Below are 20384 nucleotides of genomic sequence, written 5' to 3' on the forward strand. Positions count from 1 at the left end.
AAATGTTTAGCCAAGAGTTGAGATGTGTTAATATGGAAAGAATAAGAATGATTGACTAATGTCATGGCATAGTAATGTACGAATATAGTTTGAAAGGGATGAGCATTAAAATCGATGAATTTGTAATTGTGGGATTGTATAAATGAAATTGGTAAATGCTTGTTATTTTTATACGAGCTTACTAAGCGTAAAGCTTACTCCCGCCTTTCTATTCCTTTTAGTATTGTCCGGTCAGCTCGGAGTTGGAGATCGTCGGAGGCAGCATCACACTATCAAGCTATAAATAGTGGGTATTGATATATTTTAAGCATTTCCGAGTGAGTGGCATGTATAGGGAATTAGTTATTATGATATGTGTTCTTATGATTTTGTCAATTGTATTGGCTCATATTGATTTATATACGTATGGCAATGTGATGTGGCTCATAATGATTATGGTTTGTAAGTTTATCTATCTATGCTATGTGTTACTATTTTTTGGGATGTGATGTGATTGTGCTTGTTACCATGAATGATTAGTGCTAAGACACATGTGCATGATGAATGCTCTATGACCAATAAAAATGGTCATACCAAGGGGTAATTATGTGTTCTGGTGATAAGATAATAAGATGCCTTAAACAAGAATGCTTGATGAATAAGTTGAGATTAATTAATCAGTTTATAAACATAGTCTAAAGGTAAAAGTAGTCATCAAAATGACAAGGTTAACTGAATATGAATTGGTGTGTTTAGATGTGACATAAAATGAGCATATGGAACACATGGGTGATGGCATGTAAATGTAAAATTATGCTTTAATTGATGATGTTTATTCATTATATTGATGCCATGTTGTGTACCTTGAATGTGTATAAACATGGCTGGGATCAAGAGTAGAAAAAAGGCTTGGAAAATAGCCTAAGTGCTGGTCACACGGGCAGAGACACGGCCATGCGTCTCAGCCATGTGGAGGACACGGTCGTGTGTCTTATGGGCATGTGTCCAGGGCGTGTGGTTTGGCCGTGTCGTTCAATTATTTTGCTGACGTCATAGTTAGAGAGTTACACGACCTGAAGACATGGGAATGTCAAGGGCACACGAGCATGTCCATGTGTCCAAACGGGCGCGTAACCTTGTTTCATATAAAAATTTTCTAAGGTTTCCTAAAACTTTCCAAAGTTCCCAATTTAGTCCCAAACCATTTGTATGTTTTGGGCCTCGAAGGCTCTTGTAAGGGACATTACGCATATGTTTGAATGATTTTGATATGAATGAAATTTTATAGTCTCGATTGTACATGTTGAGTATGATTAAGTAGGTAATGCCTTATACCCTGTTCCAGCATTGGGCACGGGTAAGGTGTAGCACCTTTTACCCGTACCTGAGACAGGGACCAGATATGAGGCATTACAGAAGATAAATAGGGTATTTCTAAAAAATACGGGTCATAAAATTTCATTCCAAATTAAAATCGACCAAACAAAATCATTTTCTTCTTATCATGGACCTACGAGGTCCAAAATATACATTAGAAGTAACCCAAAACTAAACCGAGAACTTAAGAAATTTCTAAGAGAGTTTCTAGGTTTAAGCCTTACACGTCTGTTTGGAGGCAATGCACACGCCCATGTCCCTTACCCGTATGGAATTAACTATATTTATTTTTTTATTTTGAACCTACAGTTGTTTTCACACGGTCAAGCACATGGCCGTGTCCCTGGCCTGTGTCCCTCACACGGCCTAGACACGCCTGTGTCATCGCCTGTATCCAAAAACCTGAACATTCTATTTGTGATGTCATCATTCATTTAGGGGCACACGCCCGTGCGCTAGGCCGTGTCCGCCACACGGGTCAGACACACTGCCATGTCTCTGCCCGTGTGTTTACTACCATGCATACTGACTTATAAATTTTAGTTGTAGGGGACACATGACCATTCAACACGCCTATGCGGCAGACCGTGTGTCACACACAGTCTAGACACACGCCCGTGTGTCTACCCGTGTGGACTATTTAAAGGCTATTTTCCAAGCCAATAGTCACCCATAGTCACTCATATGTTCAAACATACTTTATAACATGCAACATGACATATTTGTGCACTCAACCATTCCAAACCATGGCACTCTCACATCTTCATAATGTCATTTTATTGCACACTCATTTGCTACACCATTTAGAGGCATTCCACACCAATTTTGTGCATTGTTAAACTTGTTGCCATAACTTCAATTTGTGTATTCATGCACATAGTCATTTTAAGATATTAGGTCATCCCTTATCCTTTAGCATCAGATTTATACTTTACCACATATTCATCGATCAACCACACATCACACCATTATCGTGCATTCACCAAGCAATAACATGTCCTACCATCAAAACACTAGCACATGCATGCATAGGTAATTAGATTACAACCCAAATTATCAAGTATAAGCCAGATCACATGGCTATTACAAAATGAATCATCATTATCATAGGCCTTCACAATTTGGCCAAATAGCATGACACATATCACAAAATGACCAAGTTTCCTATACATGCTATATTCAAAATAATAATTTCAATATACCCGATAGTCTTTTGATAGTGTGATCGAGTACTCCGACAGCTTCCGATCTCCGAGCTAGCTTGGCGAAACTACAAAGGATGGAAAAAGATAGGGGAGTAAGCATTAAAGCTTAGTAAGTCCACATGAAAATAATATGCAATAGTGGTAAATAGTTAACATGCAAAAACATGATAATATATACATAAAGATTATTCTTTCATTCAAACCTCTTTGCTTACTCATCATATGCACATATATATACTTGCTCATCATAAACCGATCTTTATTAAGGCATTACTTATAGGTTTAGCATACATACCTCTACTCATCGTAAGTATCCATAACCATAGCTCTTTCATATGTCCTTCTTGAGACTTTCATTTCATTATTTACAATACCCGTTGAACATTCAAAATACTATTGGATACATAGAAGTGCCTCATATACAAACGTAGTCGAAGCTACCACATAACATGTAACACATCCATAATGAACTCAGACCTCTCAACGAGCTCGGATGCCACATATCTCACGAACCCGGACCACTCAACGACTTCAGACTCCTTAGTTCCTAGTGACATGTCACTTGTATCCTAAACTATTCCTAAGGTTCAAACGGGATTTTTCCTCACTTGCATATAGTATCTCCATCATACTTGCTCGTAACGTTGTAAATCACGACCATAATAACATTCATACTTTCATAAAATCAATAAGCATATAACTCATAATTACAATAAAATATTTATCACATTATATTAAAGCATTTAAAACATACTACCATACCACATTATTTGCATATGTACTTACCTTGGTACAAAACGGTGGTAATCGAGCCTAGTCGTCATATACTTTATTCTTTTCCCCGATCGAGTCCCGATTCACGTTTTTCTTTATCTATAATGTCAAATTTAACTTATTTATTATTCGCATTACTCAAACGGGTCCATAAATCATGCTTTCATAAATTTACATTTTGACCCTTAAACTTTCACAGATTTACGATTTAGCCCTTGGGTTCGTAAAATGAAATGAATGCATTTTCTTGATTATCAAAGCTTGGTTGAACCTTTCCTATGCTCATATCAGCCCATATTTTCTCTTATTTCACATTATTATTACTCACTTTTTACAAACAAGTCCATTTAGGTGTTTTAACTAAAAATCACCTAATAAAATATGTTCATCATGCATCAAACATTCATATTCCTCCATTAATCATCAAAATACAAGCATGTCATGCATGGGTCAATTTTCATACATGAACCCTACCTCAAAATATAGTTAGAAATGGGTAGACCATGTGACCGGGACTTCAAAAATATAAAGAACATTAAAAACGGGGCTAGGAAACACTTACTATTGAGCTTGGAAATGTTGAACAAAACCCTAGCTATGGTGTTTTGTGATTTTCGGTAGCCACTGAGAAAGATGGACACATTTTTTGTTTGATTTTCTCTTCTTATTCTTTTAATTACCTAATGACCAAAATGCCCTTCGGGTTTCTCTTTCCAATTTTTCCTATGCATGTCCATTTTTGTCCAAAATTATAAAAATTGGTTAAATTGCTAATTGTGACCCCCTATTTCATAATCTAAAGCAATTTCATGCTAAAATCTTCTAGAATGCAAGTTTTGCACTTTGTTCAATTTGGTCCCTAAAATGCAATTGAACATTTTATGCTTAGAATTTCTTCATGAAACTTTCACACAAGCATGTATTCATAACATAAACCTGATAAGAATCATATAATAATTATTTCTATCTTGAATTTGTGGTCTCGAAACTACTCTTCTAACTAGGCCCTATTTCGGGATGTTACATAAGGGGTGTTAGAACACTTGTGTCCAAAGCTATTTTATTCACAAAGTGGCCATCACATAGTACCACACTTGTGTCCAAAGCTATTTTATTCCTAAGATTCAATCGGGAAATTTCTCACTTAGCTCAATGCCGTGGACTTATTTCACTTAGATGCCATGGACTTTTTTCACTTAGCACATTGCCATGGAGTTATTTCACTTAGATGCCATGGTCTTATTTCTCTTAGAAAAATGTCGTATCCTAAATATGGTCTTACATGCGAATCACTTATTTCACTTAGCGCATTGCCATGGTCTAACCATGGTCCTTTACCATCAATTCATATTTTGTTACGCAACGATCGTGATCGATCCTGCGCTTTTTACTCAATTCAAATGTTTACTTTAATTGCCACAATTTAATCAAATATATAATAATATTGAATAATTCACACAAATCAATAACGTCTATTAACATACGAAATTACATTGACCTAAAATGGCGAAAAGGACCAAATTATGGAAAATTTATTATACTATTCAAATCAGTCCAAAAATCATATTATGGAAAAATTACATTTTTTCCTATAAAGTTTCAAATATTTATAAATTTGCCCCAAGGCTCGTAAAATGAAATGTATTAATTTTTCTCAATACCCAAGCCTAGCCGATTCTTATTCCCTCTTATAAAAGCCCACATTTTCACTAAATCATATTTCCTACACATATTTTACAACTTTTACAAATAGGTCCTTTTATGAAATTTAATCAAAAATCAATTAGTAATAGTTGTTTATCACACTCTAAACTTTCATATTCTTCCAAAAAACATCAAAACACATGTATGTCATCCATGGGTAAATTTTAAACACAAACCCTAGCTCAAAATAATGGTAGAAATAGCTAAATCGAGTTACGAGGATCTCAAAAATGTAAAAATCATTAAAAACGGGGCTAGAACAGACTTACAATCGAGATTAGATGCTTGAAAAACCCTAGCCATGGTCTCCCCTTGTGAAATTTGGCCATGGGGTTGAAGATGGACAAAAATTGGCTTTTAATTTTGTTTTTAATTCATTTTAATTACTAAATGACCAAAATGCCCCTACCTTAAAAATATTCTATTTCACCTATTTCATGTCCATTTTTGTCCAACAAATTAACCAATGGTCTAATTACCATTTAAGGACCTCCAATTTAAAGTTTGATAATAATTGGACACCTCTGACATGTAGAACTCAACTTTTTCACTTTTTACAATTTAGTCCTTTTGACTAAATTGAGTGCCCAAACGTCAAAATTTTTGAATGAAATCATTCCGTGAAACCTAGACCATAAAAATATAATAGAAATAATTTTTTTTCCTCATCGAATTTGTGGTCCCAAAGCCACTGTTCCGACTAAGCCTAAAATCGAGCTGTTATAGAGAGACACGCCCGTGTAGACAAAAATAAGCTATTTGCAAAGCCATTTTTGCCACCCTATTTTCACATACATGCACAAGCATAAAATTTCATCAGTTCATAACTCAATAAGAAGCCATTCCATTACATTTTATACATATATGACACCAATTCAACATAGTATTCAAATACTTAATTAACATAATGCATTTTCCAATGATATGCCAACCACATATCAAGATAACATTTTCTTAATTCCATTCCATCTACTACTTATCAAACATACCATAATTAATACAACCACAACATTATACCAAATTTAGCCAAATCACATGGCTTAGACTTAGACCACAAAATGTACCAAAAATTCATTATCTCAAGTAATCATACTTATCATCTTTAATACTAGCCTATACATGCCATATTTACATATATCCACAAATTCAAAAGTACCAGTCGGCAACTAGATAGTGTGATGCGTAATCCGACTTGTCTGAAACGAGCAAGCTATCAACCACTATAAAACATGGAAAAAGAAACAGAGTAAGCTTTATAGCATAGTAAGCCCGTATAATTCAGAATTAAACTTACCATTTATACAATTAAGGCAATAAATAAGGTATACTCAATTCAATTTCCAAATGCCTAAACACAAACATTCATCAAAAAGTTAGCCATATAAGTACATGTAACCATCCATTCTTTCAATTCAATACTCAATATATTGCATTATACCAAATTTATTTATCATATACGGCATTAGTAACATTTCATTCTCCATTATATAAACAATAATCCATTCGCAAACAGTAGCTCATCCATATAAACAATACTTCATCCATATAAACAGTATTTATGCACATTGAACCTATTAGATTATCGAGGGATACTCAAGTGATATACATTACGTATAAATCAGTAATCTATCAATTCATGATCATTTCTACTCTTTCGAGCTATGATTAGTAATATCCTCCTGAGCTGATGAACAGTAAGCTCTATTGAGCTGAAACGGTAAGCTCCAACGAGCTGAAAACAGTAAGCTCTTACGAGTTGATATATCGGTAAGCTCGTATGAGCTGCAGTGAGTCTGCAACACATGCAGGATCTTAACCAAAATAGTAACTTGGTGACATGTCAGTCGTATCCTACGAATTCTTATGGTTCAAGTGGGGCTCGGTAACAAATAAACTATATCGATAAGGCATTCACAATCCAAATATATCAACTACTCAATTATACACATTCATTAAAATTATTTCAAGTATTTAAAAGTTTGTTTCTAATTATACGAACTTACCTCGTATCGCTTGAATAACAACTATCGGCTATTCATCAATCTTTCCTTTTCCCTGATCTAAACTCGATCTCAGCTTATCTTGATCTATATATTATCAAAATCAGCTTATTTAATCAACTATTTATTCAATTTGTTCCAAAATACATATTAGGGATATTTTACACATTTGCCCCTAAACTTTCACATTTTTATGATTTAGTCCTTATCACATAAAATTGCAAATTCACGCAATTTTGTACCAGCCCATGCTTAGCCGAATTTACTATATATTACTAGCAGCTCATATTTACAATTTATTCACACTTCTAACCACATAATTTTACATTTTCTCAGTTTAACCCCTTTTTGACATTTTTGTTAAAAATCACTTTACAAAACTAGTTTAACTATCAACAAATATTCAAAATCCATCATCAACCATCAAATTACTCAAGCTTTCAACAATGGTAATATGTTAAATCTTTAACCATTTTGAAATCTAAGGTACGGCCTAGCTAGAATACAAAGCAACGGTTACAAACACATAGAAATCACGAAAAATCAAGCAAAAATCTTACCTTAATCAAGGATCTAAATGGCTGAATTATCAAACTTGTTTAATGGCTTTCTCAAGCCCTAATTTCAGCAAGAAGATGATGATAATGAATCAAAATTGATTATGTTTATTATTATTAACATTATTTACCAATTTACCAAATTAAACTTTACAATTATTATAACTTACACCATTTTCCATGCTATCATCATCCACTAACCCATAAATGGCCTATTTACCACTTAAGGACCTTTACTTTAATTTTCTATAGCTATTTGAAACTTTTAGCTAATATAACACAAGTTTTATGCTTTTTGCGATTTAGTCCTTTTTACCAAATTAAGCATTCAAACAGTAAAATTTCTTTACGAAACTTTCACACAATAATTCTATCATACTGTAGACCTTATTAAAATAATAAAATAAATATTTTGACATCAGATTTATGGTCTGGAAATCACTTTTCTGATTTGACTAAAAAACGGGCTGTTACAATCTCCCCTTTAGGGATTTTCATCCCCGAAAATTTTACCAGTGACTAGGTTAAGCTATTATTTTTACATAACTTCACCGAGTTTCCACGTAGCTTCCTCAATACCATGTTTATGCCAAAGAACCTTCACTAGGGCTATGCGTTTATTTTTTAAATCTTTGATTTCATGAGCTAAAATCCTGATCGGTTCTTCGCTATACGTCAAATCAGTCTGTATCTCAACATCTACTAGAGAAATCACATGTGAAGGATCGGATCTATATCGACGTAGCATAGAAATGTGAAAGGCATTATGAATTTTTCAAGTTCTGACGGTAAAGTTAGTCGATACACTACAAGCCCTATTCTCTCAATGATCTCATACGGTCCGATAAATCACAGATTCATCTTTCCTTTACGGTTGAATTGAATAACCTTTTTCCATGGCGACACCTTTAGAATCACTCAGTCCTGGTAACAACCCGATTTAGGGCCTAGTCAGAATAGTAGTCTCAGGACCACAAATTCAAAGTTAGAAAATTATATTTATTATTTTTATGAGGTTATGGTACAATTATATAACTGCATGTAAATTTTTGTAAGTTAATTTTAGCGATTTCTAGTCTAATTTCGAAAAATGACTAAATCGCATAAAAGGAAAAAGTTACATTTTAGTACCCAAATGTGTTAAATAGCTAGAGAATCAAAATTGAGGGCTTTTAAAGGGAAATTTCACTCTTTTTAATAGTGTTAGCCGGCCATGGAGTGAGGGGAGACAAAATTGTCCAAGTTAGGTGAAGCTTAGGTCACCAATTTTGACTAGTTTCATTTTTAATAAAAAAAAAGAAAAAGAAGGAAAGAGCTATCATTATTTCTCCCTTATTAGCCAAAAATATCAGCAAATATTTGGGGTTTAAGAGCTTGAAATTTCAGCAACTTGAAGCACTCATAAGTAAGTGATTTTGATAGTTTCTCTTAATGTTTTTTTTTGCATTTTTGAGACCCTTGAAGCATAAGCTTTCAAATGAGGCTGATATCTTACAAAATAGTCAAGAGTTTAGGATTTTTACATGGATGTATTTGTTATATATGCTGAGTTTTTATAGAAGAATATGAGTCCTATTTGTGTTATAAACAACTTTTGTGAAAGGTGTTAGCATGAAAACACCTAAAGGGACTATTTTGTATAAGTTGCAAAATAGGTGGTTAGTGTGTAGAATAGTGAGAATTTGGGATTTCTTTAGCAGTAGAAAGAGTTTAGCTAGGCTTGAAATGCGAAGAAATTCGATAAATTGATATTGTATGTAAATAATACAACTACACTGTTAATACTTGCATTCATATTTTCATTGAATTGATATTGTATGAGTTTTTAAGTTATAAATTGAGAATGCCTTGTAATATTTGAGATAGTAGAAATATCCCGTTGAAACCTTAGGATATGAACTGGATATTCGTGCCAAGACATTGGGTGATTTGTGCGCCAGTGTAAGACCATGTTTGGGACATGGCATTGACATCCAGACGAGGGCTAGTGTAAGATATGTCTGGGACATGCATCAGCCATATTATGTTAGCCAGTGTAAGACCATGTCTGGGACATGGCATCGGCACAGAGATGAGTGCCAGAGTAAGACATGTCTGGGACATGCATCGACCTCGACAGAGATAGCCAGTGTAAGACGTGTCTGGGACACGCATCGACCAAGAGTTGTGCTAGTGTAAGATATGTCTGGGACATGCATCAGCATGCATATATGAGAGCCAGTGTAAGACCATGTTTAGGACACGGCATCGATAATTTATCCCATGTTGAAGGTTCATAGAATATCCAGTAGTATTCCAAATGGTTCAATGGTGAAAGTTATAGTTCAATTTTGATAAAAAGAAAAGATGATCATATTGTGAGTGTTACAAATACCTATATAATAAGCATGAGTAACAAGCTTAATTTAGAAAATGAGATTCGAGTAGATGATAATGAGTAAGTTAAGTTATGTTTACTTTTGAGCTATAAGCAGGATGGCAAACATGAGATTGTTGTTGTATATTTATTTATATGCAACTTACTAAGCTTTATGCTTACTCTTTTTTTCTTTTCCTCTTCTTTCAGTATCGCCAGGCTAACTTAAGGGTCCCGTAAAGTCAGAGATATCGATCACACTATCAACCGTAACACTCAGTATAGTTTGATTTATATTTTTGAAGGTGGCATGTATAGGGCTAGACTAGGATGTTGTATTAAGAGAATTATTCATGTATTTTTGGCTTAAGACAAAGGCCCTTCACTTTGTATCAAGCCTGGAATAATGGCTATTATTCATTTTGATGAATGCATATAATGTTCTTTCTATGGACGAATTGGGTTCCATTGGGATGAAATTTGTATATTAACATGATCTTGTGTAGGTTGTGCGAAATGGGTGACAAAATGGCTTGGGAAATAGCCTAGTTTGTCCACATAGGTAAGACACACGGGCATGTGTCTAGGCCATGTGTGACACACGGCTCACGCCCATGGGTGTGTGTTATGGTCGTACATCCCCTGGACTTAAAACTTTAAAGTCATTTTAGTACACAGGCAGGCCACACGGTCGTGTGCCCAGGCCGTGTCATAAAGTCAGTATGCATGCTAGTAGTGCACGAACAAGAGGCACGACCATGTGTCTTGATCGTGGGAAGGACACAGTTATAGGACACAGGCTTGTTCTTGGACCGTGTGGTTTTGACAGAATGCCCGGGTCTTTAGACACGGTTTTGGGACATGGGCATGTCCCTAGCACACGTTCGTGTGTTCTATACCCAAACGGGCATGTGGATCCTTAATGCATGAAATTTTCTAAATTTTTCATGAGTTCTCGGTTGGGTTCCGAACCACCCCGGATGTATGTTTTGGGCCTCGTAGGCCCGTATATGAGACAAATTGCTTGTGAAAAGAGAAGTTTTTAAATTGTTTGAGATTTCACGGCCCAGTTTTATACAATTAGTTGAGTTTAAGTCAGGTAGCACTACGAACCCTATCCTAGCGCTAGATACAGACGAGGGGTGTTACATTTGGTGGTATCAGAGCATGGTTTAATTGATTCTAAGACTAAACTAGCCAGAGTACGAGTCTAGTTATACAAGCCATGTATATACATATTGATAGTGTGACGATTCCTAACGATTATAAATTGTGTTTTTCTTACATAGTAAATGGATCCTGATAGAACCACGGCAGATGACGTGGAAAGTAATGCACCGGATCCCACAGAAGGGACCATGCCGGTAGAGAGTGAGCCCGTAAATATGGGCCAAGGTGGAGGCACTAGGGAAGCCTACCTCCAAATGATGGATGCATGGTATACGGAGTTTGTTCGTGTGAACCCGAACACTTCACCTCCCCCACCTCCCCTACTTCCCCCGATTTCTCAGTATGCCCTGATGGCTCCACAGGGTGTGGACATGTTTAGACTAGAGAAGCCTCTGGTAGACAAGATCCCGAAGTAGGGAGCCGAGGAATTTTGGGCTAATGTAGATGATAAGCCGGAGAGAGAGGAGTTTTGGCTAGAAAATACTGTGAGGGTATTCAATAAACTGTTATGCACACCTGAAGAGTGCGTAAAGTGTGTCGTTCACTTTTACGAGACTCGGCTTATCAGTGGTGGAATACTCTCGTGTCTGTGGCATAGAAAGAAAGAGTAACTTGGGAATTCTTCTAAGGAGAGTTTCGGAAGAAGTACATTAGCCAGAGGTTGATGGACCAGAAAAGGAAGGAATTTTTAGAGTTGAAGTAAGGTAACAAGACTATGATAGAATTTGAGTGTGAGTTTGTGAAGCTCAGCAAATATGCACGAGAATGCGTACCCACTGAAGCTATTATGTGTAAAAGGTTTGAGGATGGCCTCAATGAAGACATTCGAGTGTTTGTGGGCATCCTAGAGTTAATAGAATTTGCGGTGCTCGTTGAGAGAGCATGTAAAGCAGAAGAGCTGGTGAAGGAGAGGAGGAAGGCAACCATCAAGTCACGAGATTTAAAAAGAAGAAAGATGGGGAAGACGCATCATTCCTCCTCCAAGAGGTCTAAAGAAATTAATACCTAATCGAACACTTCAGTGGGATTTTCACGGGGGAATAAGAATCAACAGAACATGGCATCTAAAGCCCAAACTACTTCAGTTGCAAGTGTCGGTAGTGCTCGCCCAAATAGGTCGGAGTGTTCACAATATGGAATATGTCACTTAGGTGAATGCCGAGTAAACGAGAGGAGCTGTTTCAAGTGTGGGTCACTTGACCACTTTATCCGCGAATGTCTTGAGATAGATGAGAGAGGGAGAAAATAAGATGTGAAAGCAAGCACTGCTCCCTTGAGGGGTAGGCCTCAAAGGAACTCCGGGAGTGGGACTAGTAGTAGAGGTGCATCGAAAGATGCTACGGTGAGGTCTGAAGGCAAAGTGCCAGCAAGGACCTATGCTATATGAGCCCGAAAAGAGGCAGAGTTTCCAGACGTGATCACGGGTACCTTTTCCATTCATGATATAACTGTTGTCGCTTTAATTGACCTAGGATCTACCCACTCTTACATATGTATGGAATTAATACCTCGTATAAACATGCTAGTAGAGTCCACTAAGTTTGTAATAAAAGTTTCTAACCCATTAGGCAAACATGCATTAGTGAACCAAGTATGTACAAATTGTCCTTTGATGATTAGAGGTCACTATTTTCTGTCCAACCTGATGTTATTTCCGTTTAATGAATTCGAATGTAATTCCTGGGATGGATTGGTTGACCTCCCATGGCGTTGTAGTAGACTGTGGGAGAAAAGTATTTCAGTTAAGATGTGAGAACAGAAATTTTCTTCGAGTTGGGCTAGATAAGTCAGATAACTTGTCTGTAGTAATATCATCTTTGGTAGTCGAAAGATATTTGAGAAAAGGTTATGAAGCTTATCTAGCTTTTGTGCTGAATACCCAAGTGTCCGTGTCGAAGATTGAGTCAGTACCAGTGGTTTGTGAGTTTGTAGATGTCTTTCTGAAATAGTTACCAGGGTTACCCCCAGAGAGAGAGGTTGAGTTTGGTGTCGAGTTGGCTTTTGGTACGACACCAATCTCGATTGCACCTTATAGAATGGCCCCCATCGAGTTAAAGGAGTTGAAGGTACAGTTGCAAGAATTAACAGATAAAGGTTTTGCTAGACCGAGTTACTCACCATAGGGTGCTCTAGTGCTTTTTGTGAAAAAGAAGGATGGGTCAATGAGGTTATGTATCGACTATAGACAACTTAACAAAGTAATAGTAAAGAAAAAGTATCCATTTCCAAGGATTGATGATCTCTTTGATAAACTAAGAGGAGCCACTGTATTTTCTAAAATAGATTTAAGGTCAGGTTACTACCAGTTAAGAGTCAAGGAATAAGATGTGCCGAAGACTGCTTTTCAGATGATATATGGGCATTACGAGTTTCTTATTATGCCTTTTGGATTGAAAAGTGCCCCAGCGGTATTTATGGACTTGATGAGCCGCATCTTCCCACCGTATTTGGATAGGTTTGTTGTCGTTTTTATTGATGACATCTTGGTTTATTCGTGTAACGAGAATGAGCACGCGGAGCATTTGAGAACTGTGTTACATATCTTGAGGGATAAGTAACTTTATGCCAAGTTTAGTAAGAGTGAGTTTCTGTAACGCCCCGTACCCGAGACCGTTGCCGGAGTCGAACACGAGGTGTTAACGGACTTAATTCATTTACTTACACAGTTCATTTTTAAATTTCCAGACAAGCTAGTTAACAGCATCATAGTCACTTTAAAAATCATATCTCGAGTTCCGAAGCTCGAAAACCGATTCCATAAATTTTTCCTAAAACTAGACTCATACATCTATCTTCAAATTGTTTTCTAGAATTTTTGGTACAGCCAATTAGTACAGTTTATTAGTTAAAGTCTCCCCTGTTTCAGGGTTTGACTACTCTGACCTTCATGCATTACGACTTAGATATCTCTATGTACGGGGCTTCAATACTTATGCCGTTTGTTTCTAAAAAACTAGACTCGAAAAGGAATCTGTAAATATAGAGCATGACTTCTACTTATCTCTGATTAATTTATAGTGAATTTCCAAATTCAGAACAGGGGATCCAGAAATCGCTCTGTCCCTGTTTCAGAAAACTTAAACATCTCATAAAATACGGCTCATATGATTGTTTCGTTACTTTCATATGAAAGCAGATTCATCAAGGTTCGATTAACTAATTTATTCACTATTTAATTCCATTCCTACTATTTTTAACGATTTTTCAAATCCACATCACTGCTGCTGTTAGCATCTTTTTTTTAAGGTAACTTTACCTATTTCATGGTTTTCCATGGATCAACTAGAATTTTGTCATACATAGCACCAAAATGATCGTGATTAACCATTCCAATGGCTAATCGTTACCAAACATTTCCATACCACTCAATTAACAACATACAAAATGATTATAATGCTATGCTCAATATATATATAGGCCATTTTCGCATGGCTATCCAAATATATACATTACCAAAGGTACTTGACTAACAACAAAGGACAGTCCTATACATGCCATTATCAGAGTTCAACTAAAAGAGTACCAAAAGGGCTTCGATAGTGTGGACGACTTCGACTTTGACAATCCCAAGTCCGATAGCTGACGAGCAAAATCTATAAAATAGAGAATCAAAGCAACGGAATAAGCATTTAATGCTTAGTAAGTTTGAGTAATGAAATTAGTTTTGACTAAAGTATAACATTCATATGGCTAAATGAATAACTTCATATATGCACATTCTCATAATCATACTTACTTCACGCTTCAATCAACATATTCATACACAAGGTATCAAACCTAACTAAAGGCTGAAAGTCCGTTAATCAATTGAACGAATACTATTTAAAACGAATCGACTTTTCCGATGCATATACGAAACATACCTTATCGTTTGGATTTTATGAGCGTATTAATTGAAATCATTATAGCAAGATCGCTCACTTCCAAACCCAAGTATCTTCGGGATTTAGCCGGATATAAGAACTCACACAAATGCCTTCGGGTCTTAGCCCGGATATAGCAACTCGCACAAATGCCTTTGGGTCTTAGCCCGGATATAATCACTAGCATAAATGCCTTCGGGACATAGCCCGGATATAGCAACTCGCACGAATGCCTTCGATCTTAGTCCAGTTATCATCCGAATAATCATGCACATATGTCCACAAATCATAACACATCTTTATTTCGTTTTCATTACTAGAACTCAGACACAAGGCACTTATCTACCATTACCATTTTCGGCTCAATAAATCATACAAAGAGCATGGTTTTGATTCGCTATATAACATGATCTAATCGAATCATAATCTAAGTTCTATTACTCGAAAACTTACCTCGGATGTTGTCGAACGATTTCAACGGCTTTTCGATCACCTTTTCCTTTCCTTTATCGGATTTAGTTCCCCTTTGCTCTTGAGCTTAATTTAACAAATAAATTGATTTAATCATTTTGAACATCAAAGAGAAATTCAAGGTACTTAGCCCATATATATTAGGCATTAGAGTCATATATGTATGAAATCATGAATCAAATTCAACATATTAGCCAATATTCTCCTTTAGCCGATCTTCTAAGTCAAGATAAAGCCATCAATATGCTTACATATAGCCGAACGTACAACATTAATCTATGTATTCATTCATGTGGCCGAATATGCATGTCTATGTTGAGGCCGATTATATACTTATTACATTCTACAAATATGGTTACTTGTATTGACTAAATACCATTTTGTTTCAAGTTCAAAACTCGGCTAATACACATATATGCACTAGTAATCAAATACTAACATTTGCACTTCACCTTAATAGCTAGCTTAGCAAACCTTAATTTAACATATAACTGTTCATAACACAATTAAAGCATCCTCTCCATTCCATCAATTCAAAACACATACATTACTCAATAATATTCAAAATCATATTCGGCCTTAGTACACACTTGTTAGCTGATTTTTCTCCATTTAGCAACTAATGCACATATGTGCTCATTTGCTAGACTCTACTTCACCTAACTACCATTTCTCATCCAAATAACATGAACAACATTTGCTCATGACATCAAGCATTCTTTAATTCGGCTATTACTAGTATAAGCTTTAACCATTCATATTTTTAGAAAGACCAAGTTCTTTCCTCAATACATTCATCATCAAAATTCAAGTAAAACAATCAAAATTCCTTCCTTTATAACCATAGCCGAAGGCTCCATTCACCCATCATTAGTGTAAATTTTAGCATGGGCTAAGCAAGAACCATGATAATTTACCTAAAACAAGTAAACATTTCACAAATTTAACACAATATACTAACCTCCCTAAGGATTCAAGTGACCGAAATTCTTCCCCTCCTTTGTTTCTTCTATTCGGCCAAGTTGAACAACAAAGAGAGAACTTTGTTTTCATCACCAATTTCCTTTTCATTACTTTATTACTAACCTTTTATTTTATTATTTTTAACATAAAACACTAACACAAAATGTTTATAATAGGCTTTAACCCATAGCATGGCCGGCCACCATCTTGGTTTTTGGTTAATTTGACATGCAAGTACAATTATTTGCAACATGCATAAATAGGCCACTTTACATTTGCCTAGCACATTTCTAAATTTTCTCCCATAAGTCCTATTTAATAAAATTCACTTACAATTAACAAAATTCAAACATGAAATTTTCACACATGCATATATACATATAATAAGCATCAAATATGACGGTTAATTATTTTTATGACTCGGTTTAATGGTCCCGAAACGACTTTCTGACTAGGGTCAATTTAGGGCTGTGACAACTCTCCCCCACTTAAGAAATTTTCGTCCCCGAAAATCTTACCGGTAAATAGGTTTGGGTATCGTTCTTTCATAGAGTCCTTGGTTTCCCATGTAGGTTCTTCAATTCCGTGTTTGAGCCATAACACCTTTACTAACGGAACCCATTTGTTTCGCAACTCTTTCACTTCACGAGCTAGGATACGTATCGGTTCTTCTTCATAACTCATATCGGATTGAATTTCAACCTCAGAGGGATTAATTATGTGCGAAGGATCAGATCTGTAACGTCGAAGCATCGAAACATGAAAAACGTTGTGAATCCTTTCAAGTTCAGGGGGTAAAAGCAACCTATATGCAACTGGACCAACTTGTTCGAAGATTTCATACGGCCCAATGAACCTCGGACTCAGTTTGCCCTTACGGCCAAATCTGAGTATCTTTTTCCAAGGTGAAACCTTAAGAAACACTTTGTCTCCCACCTGATACTCAATATCTCTTCGTTTTAAATTCGCGTATGACTTCTGACGATCTGATGCTACCTTCAGACTTTCACGAATTATTTTTACTTTCTGTTCAGCATCTTTAATCAAATCAACTCCGAAAATTTTATTCTCACCGAGTTCGGTCCAGAACAACGGTGTACGGCATTTACGACCGTACAAAGCCTCGTAAGGTGCCATCTTAATGCTTGATTGAAAACTATTGTTGTAAGCGAATTCAATCAAAGGTAAATACCGCTCCCATGAACCACTAAACTCAAGGATGCAACATCTCAACATATCCTCGAGTATCTGAATTATCCGCTCGGATTGACCATCAGTCTGTGGATGAAAAGCAGTGCTAAAATGCAACTTGGTACCCAAGGCTTCTTGCAATTTCTTCCAAAATCGTGAGGTGAACCTCGGATCTCTATCCGACACAATAGAAATAGATACCCCGTGTAATCTCACAATCTGAGAAACATAAAATTCAGCTAGTTTATCCAATGAAAAATCCGTACGTACGGGGATAAAGTGAGCCGACTTAGCCAGTCTATCAACAACAACCCAAATCGCATCTTTCTTACTTGCCGATACCAGCAACCCAAAAACGAAATCCATCGTGACACGATCCCATTTTCATTCAGGTATCATGATCGGTTGGAGTAAACCCGTAGGCACTTGATGTTCCGCCTTCACTTGTTGACATATTAAACACTTCGATACGAAATCAGAAATGTCTCGTTTCATACCACGCCACCAAAACTGGCGTCTCAGATCGTTGTACATTTTCGTACTCCCTGGGTGAATTGATATTCGGCTACAATGAGCTTCGTTCAGAATCATCGAAATGAGTTCTGAATTTCTTGGAACACACAAACGACTTCTGAACCTCAAACAATCGTCATCATCAATATGAAACTCTGATTCCATATTCGGAACACATTCAGCCCGTTTTGCAACCAATTCATCATCGACTTTTTGAGCTTCACGAATTTGATGAATCAACAATGGTTTGGCCTTTAATTCAGCTACTAACACATTGTCGGATAGAACAGACAAGTGTACATTCATCGCTCGTAAATCATATAGTGATTTACGACTTAAGGCATCCGCAACCACATTAGCCTTTCCCGGGTGATAGTCAAGACAAGCTCATAGTCTGTTAACAACTCGAGCCAACGTCTTTGTCGCAAATTTAAGTCTCTTTGAGTCATCAAATATTTGAGACTTTTGTGATCCGAATATACGTGGCACTTCTCACCAAATAAGTAATGTCGCCATATTTTCAAAGCGAATACGATGGCAGCTAGTTCGAGATCATGGGTTGGATAATTTTTCTCATGTGGCTTCAATTGTCTCGACGCATAAGCTACAACTCGACCTTCTTGCATCAATACACAACCCAACCCAAGTAAGGATGCATCACTGTAAATGACAAACTCCTTGCCTGATTCGGGTTGCACTAGTACTAGAGCTTCAGTCAAATAAGTTTTTAGTTGATCGAAACTTTTCTGACACTTTTCTGTCCATTCAAACTTAACATCTTTCTGAAGTAGTTTCGTTATTGGTGTGGCTATCATCAAGAAACCCTTTACAAACCGTCTGTAGTAACCGGCAAGTCCCAAAAAACTCCGAACCTCAGTAATATTTCTCGGAGGCTTCCAGTTAAGTATGGCTGAAATTTTGCTCGGATCAACTCGAATACCCGATGCAGATACCACATGACCCAAGAAGCTAACCTCTCTTAACCAGAACTCACACTTACTGAACTTAGCATATAACTGCTTATCCTGTAAAATTTGCAACACTAGTCCCAGGTGTTCAGCATGATCGGTTTCATTTCACAAATAAACCAAAATATCATCGATAAACACAACTACAAACCGATCCAAATACGGTCTAAAGATCTGATTCATCAAATCCATAAATACCGCAGGGGCATTAGTGAGCCCAAACGGCATCACTAAGAACTCGTAGTGACCATATCTCGTTCTAAAAGCAGTTTTGGGTATATCCGAATCTTGAATTCGCAACTGATAATAACCTGATCTCAAATCTATCTTTGAAAACACTGAGGCTCCCTTTAGTTGATCAAACAAATCATCAATACGCGGTAACGGAAATTTATTCTTTATTGTCACTTTATTCAGTTGACGATAGTCGATGCACAACCTCATGGTTCCGTCCTTCTTTTTCACAAACAATACTGGTGCACCCCAAGGTGAGAAACTTGGTCGAGCGAAACCTCTATCTGTCAACTCTTGCAACTGAGCTTTCAACTCTTTTAACTCGATTGGTGCCATACGATACGGAGCTATCGAAATCGGTGTAGTCCCAGGTACAAGCTCAATACCAAACTCTACCTCCCGAATAGGTGGTAAACCCGGTAATTATTCGGGAAAAACATCCAGATATTCACAAACCACCGGCACAGATTCAGGCTTCTCTTTGTCATCAAGTACATAAGCAAGGTATGCTTCACACCCCTTTCTTACATATTTCTGAGCCAACATCGATGATATTACAGCTGGCAACCCATTCAAGTTAGTAGACTCAACTCGGATTATCTCGTTATTTACACACCTCAAATCAATGGTTTTTCTTTTGCAATTTACAATTGCATCATGTACAGTCAACCAATCCATACCGAGGATAACATCAAATTCATCAAACGGTAAAAGCATCAAATCGACCGGAAAACAGGAACCTCAGATTACTAGGGGACATTTCTTCCACGCTTCTTCAACAAGTACATAACGACCCAAGGGATTCGACACTCGAATTACAAACTCAGTAGACTCAACAAGTAAAGTCTTACTAGATGCTAAGGTTTCACATATATAAGAATGAGTAGAACCAGGGTCAATCAAAGAAATCACATTAGTATCAAAGAGAGTAAAAGTACCGGTAATAACATCTGGCGAGGAAGCATCCTCGCGTGCGCGTATAGCATAAGCTCTAGCAGGAGCACGAGCCTCAGATCTGGTTGTAGCATCTCTAGATCCTCTCTGACCGCCACTAGCATT

The sequence above is a fragment of the Gossypium hirsutum genome, chromosome A11, assembly GCF_007990345.1.
Source record: "Gossypium hirsutum isolate 1008001.06 chromosome A11, Gossypium_hirsutum_v2.1, whole genome shotgun sequence".
NCBI lineage: Eukaryota > Viridiplantae > Streptophyta > Magnoliopsida > Malvales > Malvaceae > Gossypium > Gossypium hirsutum.